This window comes from Eptatretus burgeri, chromosome 3 (assembly GCF_056783735.1).
Source record: "Eptatretus burgeri isolate ZD-2024b chromosome 3, Ebu_testis_v1, whole genome shotgun sequence".
Lineage (NCBI taxonomy): Eukaryota > Metazoa > Chordata > Myxini > Myxiniformes > Myxinidae > Eptatretus > Eptatretus burgeri.
In genome coordinates this window covers 49,304,952-49,322,056 of record NC_140963.1, presented here as the reverse complement: position 1 = coordinate 49,322,056, position 17,105 = coordinate 49,304,952, and the positions used below count along the sequence as shown (strand labels likewise).

The 17,105-nt window shown below is 44.4% G+C and overlaps 1 protein-coding gene across 6 annotated transcripts in view; it reads right to left on the bottom strand.

The window, feature by feature from the left end:
- The window catches only part of SLC12A8 (solute carrier family 12 member 8), an 85,973-nt gene that overhangs the window by 47,782 nt on the left and 21,086 nt on the right, over window positions 1–17,105 (bottom strand). For 4 of the 6 annotated variants that reach the window (XM_085873213.1, XM_085873208.1, XM_085873209.1 and 1 more), the window contains one exon: window positions 9,707–9,823. The exons of the other annotated variants lie outside the window; for them this stretch is intronic. The gene's annotated coding sequence lies outside the window, so the exon portion shown is untranslated. The remainder of the gene's footprint in view (window positions 1–9,706; window positions 9,824–17,105) is intronic. 6 annotated transcript variants of the gene reach the window in all.

Here is a 17,105-nt window from a genome sequence, read left to right as displayed (position 1 = left end):
TATCTGTGTATGACATGCAACGAACCTGCGATACTACGATTACGAAACCCCTCACGGCAGATAAGCGCTTGCTGTCGCTTGTGGCATGCTGCCATTATAGACATTCTTATCAAAAAGGAAGCAATTAGTCATGTTAGGTAAGTTACTTTAAAATTATGAGTATGAGACATGCCTACCTGCCGCTTTGCTGAGGGATTTAATCAAAAGACAGAAAGTTAGAATTCACAAACATATTGCATGTCCATCTGTGAGTGCCAATGAGAATGTAAAATGAAGTGAAATACATTCAAAAGGATCTTCTATAACACGTAATTGTTGTTGGCATGGCTGTGGTTCTTGTTGTTTGAGTGCTCCTTCCATGTACTTTTATATTTGCACTGTATTTTTCTTTTTCTTTGAGAAGGAGTACTATATATAGTTTTGATGTTTGTTCCTCCCATGTCATTATAAAGGGTTCCTGCTGTCATATAATAATTGATGTCACTGTATGAACCACCACAATAAAACTCAAGGTCACACTTCTTCCTCAACCACAAAAACACTGCCTTTCAAAACAGGCATCTTTATGATTAAAAGGACAATAATTTTTGTTGAAACTTATTCTATTATTACCTTTCCAACCAAGTAAATTGATTATTACCTTTCCAACCACGTAAATTGATTTTAGTATTACCTTATGGTACCATTTGTAGGATACAACAGCAGGATCCCCTTCAAGGGGCTGTCACACCTTGACATTTTAGCCAGCGTATGGCAAGGTCTCAAAATGTATGTAAAACGCTGGCGTACACTGAACTATTGATGGTTTTTTTTTTAAGTTTTGGGCGTATAATAACGTGTTGGACGTATGCATAACGTATTAAGGCCCGGTCACACCTTGATGTTTTAGCCAGCGATGGCAACGTATTAAAATGTATGTAAAACGCTGGCTGACGTTTAACTTTTGATGTTTTTTTTTTTTTTAAGATTTGGACGTATTCATAACGAGTTGGTCGTATGCATAACATATTAGTAATGGACACAGAACGTTTCGTTGTGTTATAGATAACTTATACCAACGAATGCTGAACCTGTTGGCGGCCTACACAACCGATGCCCAACGATAGTCTAACTCCGGCATAGCGCGTTGCACGCATCGCCGACGATGTCGTGACGTAGCCTATTAAAAGGCTGACGCACAACGATTCGAATCATAACTGCCGTAGAAATGGAAGTGTCAACATCGCGGTCACACCTTGATGATCTTGCCAGCGTATGCCGACCTAAGAAAAATGTGTCTAAAACGTTGGGGCACGTCAAATACGGTATGAGTAAGTTTGGTATACGTGAGTACAACGCAAAAGTACGCTATCATACGTTGTAGTAAGTAGAGTACGTCAAGAAATTTTAAACATGTTCAAAATTTTACGACGTACTCGACGTATGACACACGTTCCGCATGTGATGGGGATAAGTTTTACACACGATATGTGGACGCTTACACACGTCCACAAACGCTACTTATAAGCTACTCATAAGTCGAAACATGTCGCGGTAATGTCTTTTTTACGAGAAACTTATTTCTAACTTATGTTTGACGTGCTTTGAACCAATTCTTTACGTAGTTCCAACACACATCGACGTATGTAGACGTATTCCAATGACGTCTTCCGGTCGACAAAAAATAAATAAATGAACGTGTTTCTAGGTTACAACTGCCATATAAAGACGTGTTCCCAGCAGTTTTGGGAATTGGTATATAAAAATGCTGCTCATAAAAGGGAACCCAACAGTGTTTTCGAGTTCCTTTTTGAGTCGATGTCCGTATCAGTATCAGTATCAGTATTAGTATTAGTTTGTTCATGTTGGCAGTAGTAGGTTAGTGTGAGGGGGAGGGTGTGGGTTATGATGGATCCTCCTTGCGTCCGCGTGTCCACGGGTAGGTTCATAGGCTGCCACTCAACGATTTAAATGGCTGCATCTCCACTATTGAAAGTAGACGCTTGTGCTCAACAATTGGATTTTTTTTACACTCAACGACTTTTAAACGGTACCACTCAGCCATTTTCATTGTTTACAATGAACGATTTAAATTGCTGTCACTCGCCTTTGTTTTTTGACGCTGGCACTTGGAAATTTTAATCGTTTCTATTGAACGTGCTAAATCGCTCAAACCCCACTATTGAAAGTAGACGCTTGCGCTCAACAATTGGATTTTTTTTGCACTCAACGACTTTTAAACGGTACCAGTCAGCTATTTTCATTGTTTACAATGAACGATTTAAATTGCTGTCACTCGCCTTTGTTTTTTGACGCTGAGGTTTTGAAATTTGAAGCGTTTCTTCTGAACGTGTTAAAACGCTCAAACTCGACTATTTTAAATAGACGCTGCTGATGGACAATTGGAATCATAGCCAAGCTAGACATCGAAGTGTGAACATCCTCGTCATGCCGAAGAAAAGTTTGAAGAATGCTGCAAATAAGTGTCCTGGCCGTGGCCGTGGACGCTGACGCAAGGACGATCCATTATACCGATGTCTTTTTGCCTATGAGTAACTTAAAAGTAACGTCTGTCGATGTGTGGCAACGATCGCATAACGTGCCAAGAACACATTAATCATAGGTTAGAAATAAGTTTCGGGTACGCTAAACATTACCTCGGCGTGTCTCAACTTATGATTAACTTACAAGTAGCATGTGTTGACGTCTGTCAACGATCGCAGACCGTGCATACAACTTGTGGCCAGCGTAGCGGAACGTGTGAGTCATACGCCGGCATACGTCGTGAAATTTCAAGCATGAAAAAATTGAGGACAGCTGAAAAGTACAACGTTTAAAGCCAGCGTACAACGACGTATGGCAGTGTTTTTCAGCATGCTCTCAATGTTATCAAAACTTACCCATAACGTATTCAACGTGTGCCAGCGTTTTAGAAAAACAATTCAAAAATCGGCATACGTTGGCTAAAACGTCAAGGTGTGACCGGGCCTTTAGTAATGTACACAGAACGTTTTAATCACATATAGATAACTTATACCAACGAATGCTGAGTGTGTTGTCAGCGTTCACAACCTATGCCCAACGATAGTCTAACTTATGCATAGCGCGGCAGCGTATCGCCGACGATCACGTGGCGTAGGCTATTCATAGGCTGCGGCTCAGCAATTCAAATCATAACCGCACTAGACATCGAAGTGTGAAGCTGCTGTCACACCTTGACGTTTTAGCTTGCGTATGCCGACATATGAAAAATTTGCCGAACCAAGCTGGCACACATCGAATACGTTATGGGTAAGTTTTGTATACGCTAAGAGCATGCTGGCACAAGTCGTAGTAGGTTGGCATACGTCGTCATACGCCGAGTACGTCGAGAAATTTTCAGCATGTTGAAAATTTATCGACGTACTCGATGTATGACACACGTTCCGCATACGCTGGCATAATTTGTAGGCACGCTACGCGATCGTTGACAAGCGTCGACACACGTTACTCATAAGTCGAAACACGTCGAGGTAATGGTTAGCGTCAGTGTTCCAGACTCCCTGTTTTTTTTTTTTTCTTCGGTATGACGGTGATGTTGACACTTCGCTTTCTAGTGCGGTTATGATTTAAATCGTTGAGCAGCAGCCTATTAATTATATTATATTATAACCGCACTAGAAATCGAAGTGTCAACATCACCGTCATAACGAAGAAAAAAAAAGAAAAAAAAAACCAGGGAGTCTGGAACACTGACGCTAACAATTACCTCGACGTGTTTCAACTTATGAGTAACTTACAAGTAACGTGTGTGGACACGTGTCAACGATCGCGTAACGTGCCTACAACACATTACTCAGAGGTTAGAAATAAGTTTCGGGTACGCTAAACATTACCTCGACGTGTTTCGACTTATGAGTAACTTACAAGTAACGTGTGTCGACGTGTGTCAACGATCGCGTAACGTGCCTACAACTTATGGCCAGCGTTATGCGGAACGTGTGAGTCATACGCTGGCATACGTCGAAAAATTTCAAGCATGGAAAATTTGTCCAACACCTCGGCGTACTACGACGAATGCCAGCATACAAAGACGTATGCCAGCATACTACGAAAAAAAGCCAGCGTACTACGACGTATGCCAGCGTGCTCTTAACGTATACAAACTTACCCATAACGTATTCGACGTGTGCCAGCGTTTTTGCCAAATTTTGCATACGTCAGGCATACGCTGGCTAAATCGTCAAGGTGTGACAGGGCCTTTAGAATGGACAGACACAGACACAGACACAGACACAGACACAGACACAGACACAGACACACACACAGACACACACACAGACTGTGACTTATTAAAATGTATATGTTCTCCTATGTTACTTTTGTTGTACTAATATCAAGAATCAGGATGTTTAGTTACATTACAATCATTTTCACATGTGCAGTAATAATAGTCAGAATGATTAGTTACATTACATTTCTGCATGTGTGCTGTTTAAATTATAAACACATCACTCGGCATATATGCGGCCCAAAGCAAGTTTAGCAATAACTGTTACAGCCTCCGACTCGGAATGGTTTCCTCCACCCAACGTAGGGCAAGTAACATAGCTCAAATAGAAAATACTCTGACGGAGAGAGAAAGCTATATGGATAAACATTCAATGGAAGCTAACTTTTCGGAGAAGATGCAGGTAATAGAAACATTGTTGCCTTATCAAATCTCTTTGGTAAAGTTCAACCTAATGATTGGCGCACATTGCATTGCCTGGAGCACTTGGTGGAAAACCTGCTGATCTACTCAGGAACATGCTCAGAAACTTACAGTGAGAAGTGACGTGATCAAACAATACAGAATGGTGAGCTCATCACACTTACATATGGATATTTGAACATTGCAAATTTCACTCTCGCTTTTTGACTTTTTTGCAAAACTTTAGAAAATAATTAGAAATATATTTTATGCGAATTTATGATGATACAATGCAACAGTTAAGGTGGGAGATATCCGACTTGAAACTGATGCAAAGACGCAAATTATTAAACTTTTAAATATAATGATAAATTTCTGAGGCACTGGTTGTCAAACACTCATGACCCTTGGGATACTGGCTTAGTGTGGCCACTGCATGAGAGAGCAACTTACTCGAGTGGTGTCATCAATGCAAGAACTGAAAGGGTGAGATTGCCAGTCATTTGACAGTACAAAACATGATGATAGCTTTGCTACCTGTGTTATTACCGTACATCAAATTAAATACAAATGGTTTCAAAATACATTATTCTTTGACTAGCTGAAACCCCGTCACAGACGGATTCTGTTCCATGAGCCCAATATGACAACCAGTGGCGGCTCTTGTAAGAGCCGGATCCCAGTCGATGTACTCCATCTCCATGGCCTTACCTAATGAGGCCTACAAAACGTCCTTGTACACGACATTTTTGGTGTACACTACTCCTTGTGAAGAAGTCCCCTGATTTGTGCACGTGTCTACTTTGACGTACAAACACCATGTCAAAACTTCTCAGGTCACAGTACCAAGAAAAACGTGACGCGACTGTGAGGAGGAGCACAAAATTGGTCCTTCAGTATTAATATATAGATACAATGTTTCTTGTTACATTTTTTGTGTCAAATTCAAATTCTGAGGTAGTCAGCATGTGCAGAAGAGGGTTTTACATTGCAGACGCTATTTTGGAGGAGTGGAATTACACCTCTCAGCGGTGATGGTTTGTCAACGACAGACATAATGACGTTAGCGAATGACCGATAATGTCATGACATCCTTACGCCTCTCAGCGGTGACGTCACACGTCGCCATGTAAACGAATGTAAAACGAAAAGTGTTTATTCTGTTTCAGAGTTTAAGTTTGACTATTGCCACTATGTGCGATGCACTCTTACAGGTACGAAGTTTCTTTCAGTCCAGGTCACAGTACCGAGAAAAACATGACGCGACCGCTAGGAGGAGCACAAAATTGGTCCTTCAGTATTAATATTGTTGTGGTTGACGAAATTCGCACACCACCATTCAGGTCCCTTAGGTGAGATATCTCCGTAAGTATATGTGTAGTTAGGCCCAAACCCGTTGTTTAAAGGGAATACATGTCATTCACTCGAGCTGCGACTCTTCAGGATAGCCGTTTTTCTTTTCCTATCTTTATTTTGGACCAGCCGCCATTTCTACCACCACCAACCACGTCTCAACAGTCATCACACAACAACCACCAACCACAACGCCGCTTCACCACAACAGCCACGACCTTTACCGTCACACCTCGCAACCGTCGCATCACCACCATTCTCGCGCCACTTGTGGGCACCGATACTGGACTCGTGCAGGGCGCGCACCGAACAGCGTGTACAAAAACATCACAGACTTTCCGAAGAAAAACGGATCAAAAACGACTCACGCCCACTTTTGTTCCGTCCTATCGGAGAGCGTGGGCGATTTGGCCCCGCCTCCAGGGCGTTGGAGTGAGGACGCTATATGCAAATTCATGGATCAAAAAGCGTTCACGCCCACTTTTCCTCGGTCCAATGGGGAGCCAGTTAGAGAGGTGAAAGGTCGGAGGCAGAGGGTCAAAGGCGAAGCCACGGGGCTTATATAAGCGGCTGCGTTCGTCAGTAAAAGGAAGTTGTGCGTTGGAACGAGCTGTGCAGAGTTCAAGAAAGGAGACGGAGGGAACGAGTTGTCGGCGGAGCTGTGGAGAGGTGGCGGCGGCGAAGACGGACGAGGGGGTGCTCGCGTCGGTGCCGGGAGCTGAAGGCGGGAGGCCGACGGCGCGACCGAGGTCGAGGTGGAGACGCTCGTCGCGGGACCCGAGACAGGGTAATATCCTCCTTCCCCCGAGCATCAGCAACCCCCTCCTGTTTCCCCCCGCGCTGAGATAGTGCGACAAAGGGGGCCCCTTTTCCCACCCCCTACCAGACACTGTCCGCGAGGCCCGCGGAGTTGAGGCACCATCGCCACTTCGCGTCTCATCATCAGACGGGTAGGCCCGACCCGGTCTCGGCCCCAGGCCCGCCTCATCCTTGAGGGTGTTCTTTTTCTTTGGTTTTGGGTATGTGTTGTCGGCGCCGTCTGTGAAGTAAAATTGTATAAGTGTTGCCGTGTGCTCGGTAGTCGGATAGCTCTGCATTGTGTCTTCTCTTTTACATTTGCTTTTTGTGTAATATTGTGTTTCTTCTCCCTTTACATGTGCTTTAGGTGGAATTGTATATGTGTGCTTTCCGTTCATCGCGAATAAATGTGCTTTATGTTGAACTGTTTTCCCGCTTCGCTTCGTCTTTTCTTTCATTGAATCTCCATCTTGCTTCACGTAAAGGGTTGGTCGTGGGTTAAAATGCCCGATAATTAATCGAACCGTCGAGGCCGACGAATAACACCGCTCGGTTATCCCGATAGTACGGAACGGGTCGCTTAAAGTGGCCCGTGTCCGAAGTCGACCTGCGGCGAGGTGCGATCGCCCGGTCTACCCTCAGTGTGGGTACTTAGGTAGGTCGAATTTGGCGAGCAACCCTATCCCACGCGGGGGCCGATTGGCACGATCGCGGTGAGACCGAAAGGTCCACCCGTGACTAGTTCCCGGCGTTAGTCCGAGAGGGTCACGACTGGATTGTCTGTCCGGTGGGCGACGTGCCGCGATTCGAGTTACGTGGCCGTCAGCACGCCGGCGGGCGCGAATCCGCAACAATATATAGATGTTTTTTTTTTTTTTTACAAACAAACGAAAACATAGGGGGAGCGAGAGGAGGTTGTGTGGGAGTCAGAGGAAGAATTTAGGCTTATGCACTGCTTACATATCCGGTATGAAAATAGTGTTCTCTTCCTGTATTTAGATCAAAGTTTAGTGCAAAGTTGTCCTTCGTACTATTGCTGGGGATGGGGGAGTGGGGGGAGGGTTAGGGATTGTCCAATTTAGTGGTTAGACAGGATAATGGTGTCCCATGTAGTTGTCCTCCCTCCCTGAAACAGGTTCGGATCCAGGCTGGGTCAGGGTGCCATGGTGAAATCACCAAGCCTCTGAAACAATGCTGATTGGCTCTGCGGAAATTCCTGCGCATGCGCATGATTGGTGAAGGAAGTCAAAGTATGCTGGGCTTCTATCGACCCTACTGGTGCATGAACGGGAACACCACTTGTAGGCACACCTATGGTGGATGTGAATGGCTAGTGCTGGGCATGAGGAGTAGTGCAGATTGTTGTGGTGCTGGAGTGAGCTAGTGTATGTAACCTTGAAGGGAGGGGATGTGCCAGAGAAAAGATAAAACCAAAGGCAGCTTTTTTTTTTTTTCTTTTTTTCTATATATATATATATATATATATATATATATATATATATATATATATATATATATATATATATATATATATATATATATATATATATATATATATATATATATATATATAGATATATATATCTATATCTATCTCTATCTCTATATATCTATCTCTATCTCTATCTCTATCTCTATATATCTATATCTATCTCTATCTCTATATATCTATATCTATCTCTATCTCTATATATCTATATCTATCTCTATCTATCTATCTCTATCTCTATCTATATCTATATCTCTATCTATATCTCTATCTCTATCTCTATCTCTATCTGTATCTCTATCTCTCTCTCTTTATCTCTATCTCTATCTCTCTCTCTCTCTCTTTATCTCTATCTCTATATCTATCTCTATATATCTATCTCTATCTCTCTCTCTCTCTCTATATCTATCTCTATATATCTATCTCTATCTCTATCTCTCTCTCTATATCTATCTCTATCTCTATCTCTATCTCTATCTCTATCTCTATCTCTATCTCTATCTCTATCTCTATCTCTATCTCTATCTCTATCTCTATCTCTATATCTCTATATCTCTATCTCTATCTCTATCTCTCTCTCTCTCTGCCCTGCAAACCCTCTCAGTGAGGAATCATCACTGTTGGAACCCTGATCGTGCTCACCTGTTGGAGCCCTGAGCCTCTGGAAAGACATGCTGGAGAACAACACAAGGAAGAACAAGAACTCTGAGCTGCATGCAGGAAGTTCCCCATCACCGATTAGGACAATTTATCCCATAAATCCCAGCCTGGATTTGAATGTATGGGAGTTGTTTGCATGTGGTGGCACCTGGAATCTTAATTCCTCTGTCTTGTGAAGTATCTATTTATTTATTCAGTGTGTCTGTCATCCCAAGTCCCATTCTGCTTGTGTTCTGTCTCGTGTGAATAAATGATTGTGATTACACAAGACAAAGTGTCTCCCTTGCCTCACATCTTGACACACTCAGAGATATTTCAGTTCCTTGAGCTTTCCCTGGGGGGTGTTTAAATTATTTAAGGAGACGAATATAACCCAATAATTACCGGCACCTTTAAAGGTTGCCAAAGGTAAATCAATTAAAAAACACCCACAATTGGGAAACTGCCAGTTAGAATATTAATCAACCGTTGGTGTGACCCCTGCGTGGGTAGCGGTGCACACAGATCTGCCAATTGGGTGTTAACCCTATCCCAGGCAGGCCATGCAAGGACAATACTTTACCAGATCGTGTTCTCTACGGCTCCGCCCAGTGCTTCAAGTAAAAAAAAAAATTCAACAAATGCTATATTTAATATTGAAGCTATGTTTCTCTTGAGTACTGTAGATCAGTGAAAAGCCAATATTAAACTGACAATTCATCTTTGTGTGCAGCCAAAAATAGCAAAACTTCCACAACAATGCAAGTCAGTCCTACCACTCATGGTCAGATGACTTGTAAAAACATCCAGTGTAAGAGTGTCTGGTGAAATGAGCAAACGGTGAGATTGATCTTTGTACAACCAAAATGTTGAATGATTCAATAATATTCATCCTGCAAGACAAAGGAGAAAAGCCAACAAGGAACAGCATTACGCAGAACAGTCAAGGATGTTGCACCCTTAAGCAGAACAGTCAAGGATGTTGCACTCTTACATGTTTCATAGAAAATGGAATGACGACAAAGACAACCGCTACTCATAATGTTCCAACAGCCACCACACTCTGCAATGCAGTACATCAGCCATCTCATATGTACTGCACATTTCCAATGTTATTGTACTGCACTGCATGTGCAAATATGGGCTTTTGAAATCAACAATCCAGTAATCTATACAGTGAAAAATTGTCCATAATCACTTTACATGTTGCTCATATAAAATTTTAAAAATCTACATTTTTCATCATCATAATCATCAATGTACCATACTTACAGAGTGTTGTTGCTGCCAAAGCATCCTGCCTTACTCTCCAACCTCTCTGCCTATGGCATACAAGGCCAACTGCGCACATGGCTTACTGACTTCTAATCTCGTAGCCAACATGTGGCACTCAACAGAATCCTTTCATCTTCTCTCCCTGACAAGGCTGGAGTGTCCCAAGGCAAGTGTTCTGTGCCCAGTCCACTCTTGATCTTCATCAATTATCTCAGACTCTGTGGAAAAACCCCTTTATCTATTTGCTGATGACTCCACTCTCTGCCTTGACATCCCTAATCCTTCAGACAGATGGACGACAGCCACTTCCCTCTCTTCTGACCTTGAAAAAAAAATAAATCATAAGATGGTGAAAACACTTGGAATATGTCTTTCAATCCAGGCAGAATTGCTGTCTGTCTGTCTGTCTGTCTGTCTGTCTGTCTGTCTGTCTGTCTGTCTGTCTGTCTGTCTGTCTGTCTGTCTGTCTGTCTGTCTGTCTGTCTGTCTGTCTCTCTGAAAGGACCATCTGGCAAACCCTGCTATTAAACAATCCTCTTGTGGAAGTTCAGTCACTCAAACTCTTGGGTCTCACGGTCAGCCATGATCTTTCTTGTGGGCAAACCACATTTCAAAGTTGGCCTTCAAAGCCAGTCATCGACTGGGCATCCGTCATCATACAAAGTCTTTCCTTGGCACACCTGAACTCCAATCCACCTACAAGGCCTTCATTCGCAGCTTGATAGAGTGCTACTCTCTCCTCTGGGCCGACTCCCCTGCCGCACATCTTGCCCAGCTTGACGGCATGGAAACCAAGGCCTTTGAGATTATTGAAATCTCCAATGATAAAGCTGAGTCTATGGGCCTATCAATTCACCATCGCAGACAGATAGGTGGCCTCTCTGTCTTCTACCACTTCCTTTCCTTCTGCTCTTTCCAAGCTTTGTTCCCACCCAGCTTTCTGCAGGGCACACACGGTCCACCATCAAGTCCATTCTGGTGAAACGACTGAAATCAAAGGATCACTGCTCATCTCCACTCATTTGTTCCTCTTTTTTCCCCCCATAGTGTCTATCAGATGCATCCTCCCCTGCCCCCCATTCCTCCCTACACCTATTGTTTGTCCAAATCTGCCTTTATGTTGGACTTCAACTTCGCTGATAGTATTTCTCCCTCTACTGTTCCTTTTGTCTTGTTGCGTCCTGATCCATTCACAAGTACTAGCTCTTCCATGAGCCTCGACTACATAAACAAACAAAAAAAACAACAAAGAAAAAGTGAAAGAAAAGAAAAACACCACAGTGGATGTCTATCATCAACAAGCAATCGATATTAATAAATCGCTCCCCGGCTTACAAATGCATCTTGAGCCTTTGAATTGAATGAATTGGGCCAACAAAATGTTCGCTTTTGTGGTAGGAACATTTCACGGTGCACTGTTATGAAATAACAGAGATAGCTAGATTTTCTGGTCATCCACCACGATCGAGAGAAGATGCCATCCCCGAGATTAAGTGGGAGAAACAACCGTTGCTCAAAACTGGAACACATTCTCTGCCCAGCTACCGACACATGTATGTGGACAATTTGAGCGGTGAATCAAACACCTGTTGTCATATTTTTTTTGGATATCATGTCAAAGCTCATGTAAGAGCTAACAACCATAACATATAACAAGGCAGGAGACAAGAGGGGTGGGAGAGGGAAGCACAAAATAGTGGGGAACAGAGACAATGGGAGATCTGTGGAAAGGAGAGGGATGGGGTGTGGTACATGGGATAAACAAGATGGACACTGCAGGGATTTTCAGCAAGGAAAACAAGGAAATTTTAAGGAGGTGGGGTTGGGGTTGATTAATGGGGGAAGTAAAGATCAAAATTTTGAATGAGGGAAGATATGAGATGGTGGTAAACAGCTGTTTTGAAAACCAGGAGGGAGGAGTGGGATTGAAGAGAGTGTGGAAGTTTGTTCCAGAGGCAGGAAAACGAGGAATGAAAGAGTAAAGGTGAGCAGTGATTCTTGATTTTGGCAATTTCACCAGAAGGGGTTTTTTGGTGGACCTTGAGTGCCCTGCAGAAATATAGAGGGGGCAGATCACAGACAGAGTGGGGGGAGGGGGGAAGACTGGAGAGGAGATGGTGGAAGACAGAAAGACCACCAACCTCCCTTCGGTGAGGGAGAATGAGAGACGGTGAGGGAGAAAGACTCAGCTTCATCGCGGGAGATACCAATGATCCGAGAAGCCTTGATTTCCACAGCTTGAAGTCGAGCTAGGTGTGAGACAGGAGCACCATCCCACAGGGGAGAGAAGTATTCCATCAGACTGTGGATGAAAGCTTTGTAAGTGGTTGGAAGCTCAGGTGTGCCACGGAAGGGCTTTGCACGACGTCGGATGCCCAGTCAGCGACTGTCTTTGGAGGCCAGCTTAGAGATGTGGCTTTGCCAAGAAAGATTGTGGCAGATAGTGAGGCCCAAAAGCTTGAATGAAAGGACTTCTTTAAGGGGATTGTTGAGAAAGAAGATGGGGGGGGGGGGTTCAGACGATCCTTTCAGAGAAACAGTGAGAGTGTGAGATTTGTCATGATTGAAGGACATATTCCAAGTGGCTGACCAACTTATGATTTATCCAAGTCTGCAGAGAGTGAAGAGGCTACTTCCTGCCGATCAGTGGGATGAGAGATGATTCGGCAGAGGGTAGAGTCATCAGCAAAGATAAATAAAGATGATTTTCCAGGGAGTCTGAAAGATCGTTGATGAAAACGAGGAAAAGCACAGGGCCAAGAACACTGCCTTGAGGAACTCCAGCCTGGACAGGAATAGGAGATGAGAGAATTCCATGAGGAGCAACATGTTGACTGCGACAGGAGAGGAAGTTCGCGAGCCGTGAGTGGAGATTGCCTTGGATACCATAAGAAGAGTTTGGTAAGCAGTGCGGGATGCCAGACCATATAGAAAGCAAGCAACATATCAAGGGAGATGGCTCTGATCTCATGTTTGTCATTTAGGACCACCATCCATTGTTGGGAAAGCAGAAGCAGCATGTCCAGGATAGAGTGACCTGGTCTAAATCAAAATTGATTGTCAGAAATCAAGCCATTGGAGAAGAGGAAGGATTTGATGTCAGAAGCGATGATGGATTCCATGACCTTTCTGATGATTGGGAGTAGGCCGATTGGTCTGAAGTTGCAGGGATAAGTTTTTGCACCTTTTTTATGCAGAGCAGTAGTTTGCTGATTTTTAAGCAGACGGCAGATGACCTTGAGCAAATGAGAGGGTGAATAGAACACAGAGAGGGTGAGCAAGAGCAGCAGAGCAGGTTTTGAGAGCATGACGGTTGATGCCGTCTGAACCGGATGCCGAATCATTGTTGAGGTTTCATAGCAAAGTCTCCACCTTGTCAGGAGAAAAGGACGGAGAGTCCAGGAACAGCTGGGTGCGACTGGTTAAGGTAAGTACAAAAGGCGATGGGTTTGGGATACAAGATTTCGAAGCAAACACAGAGTTTAGGTATTCAGCCTTTTCACGTGCAGTGTCAGCTGTGCGGTCATTTGAGGTAAGGGAGGGATTGGAGGGGGAACATACACTAGAAACAGACTTAACTGGATGCCACCAGGATTTGGAGGAGGGAGACAGGTTTGAGAGTTCAAACTTGAGAATAGAAAGATGTTTTTTTCCTGGCTTTCAAGAGGGTAGAGACACATTTGTTCCAAGCTTTGTGGAAGGAACTGAGATTGCCTTCAGTAGTATTTGCCTTCCATGAGGTGAAGGTACGTTGTTTCAGGCCAACAGCCTCACCATTAGCTTCATTGTACCATGGGCGGGTGGAAGGGTAGGACAAATGAAGACGACATGAGATAAATCTGTGCATGAGAGGGAGAAAATTTCTTTGAAAAAATTCCCAGGATGAGTTGATGTGGAGAAAGTAGGGATGGGAGACCAGTCTATAAAATTGATGGCTGCTTGAAGACCCTGCCAGTCGGCCTGAGTGAAATGCCAGAGTCGTCGGTGCTGAGGTGGTTCTCTAATCATGGCCAGAGAGATGACCACTTTACCAAGCACACGGTCAGAAGAATCGATTGGAGGAGAAGAACAGCAGACATTTTCTGGGAAATTGGTCAAAATCAAATCTAAAAGAGATGGAATACCATTGGCTGAGATCCGGGTCCCAAAGTTGACAGATTGTGTCAGTCCCAATGAGTCACAGAAGTCCTTTGCTGAAATGCCATAGCAGGTGAGAGAGGTATCCACACCCAGCCAACTGGAATGATGGCAGGTGAAGTCACCACATATGAGGAAGAGAAAGTTTGGAAGAGAGGATAGGAGTTGGTCCATGTTATCGATGAGTGAGATGTAAATGGAGTCATCACTGTTTTGTGGATGGTACAACACACATATAAACATGAGGTGGGAGTGGAGGGGAAGCCGTAGCCAGAGGTATTCCTGAGGGTGTGGAGGTGTGAGGGCAGTGCATGGAGAGTGAGGAAGAGAGTTTTTGAAAAAGAGAGCAACTCCGCTGCCAGAACAAGGCTCAGATCTATCATACCAGAGGAGGGAGTAACCAGGGAGAGAAACTAAGGAGTCAGAGACGTGTTGAAGGAGTAAAGTTTCGGTTGATCAGATTATGTCTGGTTTGTCAGTGGCAACCTGTATGGATAGATCAGTCAGGTTAGAATGAAGGCCATGGATGTTTGAGGTCCACACTGTTCAGGAAGAGAGAGGGGAGGAGGCTTTAGGTGCAAGGGAGGGGAGGGGGAGGGTAGTGAGAGGGAGGAGAGGTGGAGGTAGTGAGAGTTGTTGACAGATTGCAGAAGAGCTTGGGTAGAGGGTCGGATGGGGAGGAGGACAAAGGGCTAGGTGGTGAAGGGATGAGTAGCAGGGAGTAATAAGAGAGGTGGCAAAGGGAATTGGGAGATTGGAAGAGGTGGAGGAATGAGAAGGGAGAGAGAGGGTGGGGGAAGGAGGCAGCTTTGTGGATGTGAGCGGGGCAACTTTGGGAAGGGGGAGTGAAGGGGAACATTGGAGGGAGAATGATGAGAGGGGAAAGTTGAGGGAGAAGGGTAAGGGGTGAGCTTTTGAGAAAGGTGAGGGGAAAGCGAGAGAAGTTTGCTTTGAAGAGGGAGGAGGTCGTTGATTTGTGAGGGAGGGGTGAGATGGAAGGTTTGAGAGAAAGGGGAGATGATAAGAGCAGGCACAGCCATGTGGGAGAAAGGAGAAGGGAGGGGTGGGAAGATGGGAGGGATGAGATTGGGAAGAGGTATTGTGAATATGGGAGTGGGTGGAGGGAGGAACAAAAATTTAGAGGGGGAAGAGGGGGAGGTGTGGTGACATTGGAAGGGGGGGAGAGGGAGAAGCAGCTTTGAGAAAGTGGAGTGAGGGGGGGGGGTCATTACCTGGCAGTTGCTGCAAGAGCACCTGAAATAATTAGCTATTACACTGAACAACAAATTTCAAAAAATTTTTGTTACTGGAGATGTGTAAAGTGATTAAGACTAATTTGGGTACGCTGATTTCAAAAATCATAACCGTTTTGCTGTATCACGTCAGGATTTTCAGGAACAGAAATATTCCCATTGCCTAGAAGTCAGGATTTCAATGAAATTTACATATGTCTTTAACATGTCTATTTCGTACAATTGTTGTTAACTTGTGTTATATTTCTTTCTTTCAGATAAAGATGAGTAGGCGTTCCTGTACCAATCATCCTGACAACTTCTGTTATGTCTGTGGTCGGTATACCAAAAAAGATCAACAGCGAAGTATATCTACAGCAGTGAAAATGAAGGCCGCCTACTTTCACTACTTTGGGTGTAAGGTGGGGGACCAAGAACAGAGCTGGGCACCACACATCTGCTGCACAAGCTGTCACACAACCTTGACTCAGTGGTTGGTGGGCAAGCGCGCGAGCATGCCATTTGCGGTGCCCATGATATGGCGTGAGCCGCAGAATCATCATGATGATTGTTATTTCTGCTGCACAAGCATCGCCGGCTTCAACAAGAAGAATAAAGGTCACATCAAGTACGCTGACTGCGTCTCTGCTCGTAAACCTGTGCCTCATGATGACGAGAACCCCGTTCCAACACCTCCAGCTGATCAGAACATAGCTGTAAGCAGTGGTGAAGAGGATGGTGATGATGAACCTTGGAACCCGACACTCAAGAATCACACCTTCTGAACCAGGGAGACTTAAATGATCTTGTAAGAGATCTCTCGCTGTCAAAGGCGAAGGCAGAGCTGCTTGGATCAAGGCTGCAGCAGTGGAATCTACTTGAACCTAACACCAAGATATCCTTGTTCAGAGCACGTCACAGAGATATGGCTGAGTTCTTTGAGATGGAAGACACGATGACATTCTGCAGTGACATCAACGGTCTGTTGAAAGAACTTGGGTGTGATCACGATCCTGCAGACTGGCGCCTCTTCATCGACTGGGAAGAACAGCTTGAAGGCTGTTTTGCTCCACAATGGCAACGAGAAACCATCAGTCCCACTGGCTCACGCGTTCGGCATGACAGAGACCTATGAGACTATGCGGCAGCTGCTTGATTCCATCAAGTACAATGACTTCAACTCACACATCTGCGGAGACTTGAAAGTGGTGGCGCTGGTGTTAGCGCTGCACTCAGGCTACACGAAATACATGTACTTCCTTTGTCTCTGGGATAGCAGAGACGACAAGAATCACTGACGAAGAAAGATTGGGAAGAGCGAAAAGAGCATGTACCTGGTCGACACAACGTGAAGCATGTCGCCCTTGTCGACCCAGCCAAGGTTTTCCTTCCACCACTCCACATAAAGCTCGGCTTGATGAAAAGTTTTGTACGGGCAATGGATATGAATGGGCGTGGGTTTTTATACCTCAAGGAAAAGTTTGGCAACACCTTGTCGGAGGCCAAGATCAAGGCTGGTGTCTTTGTTGGA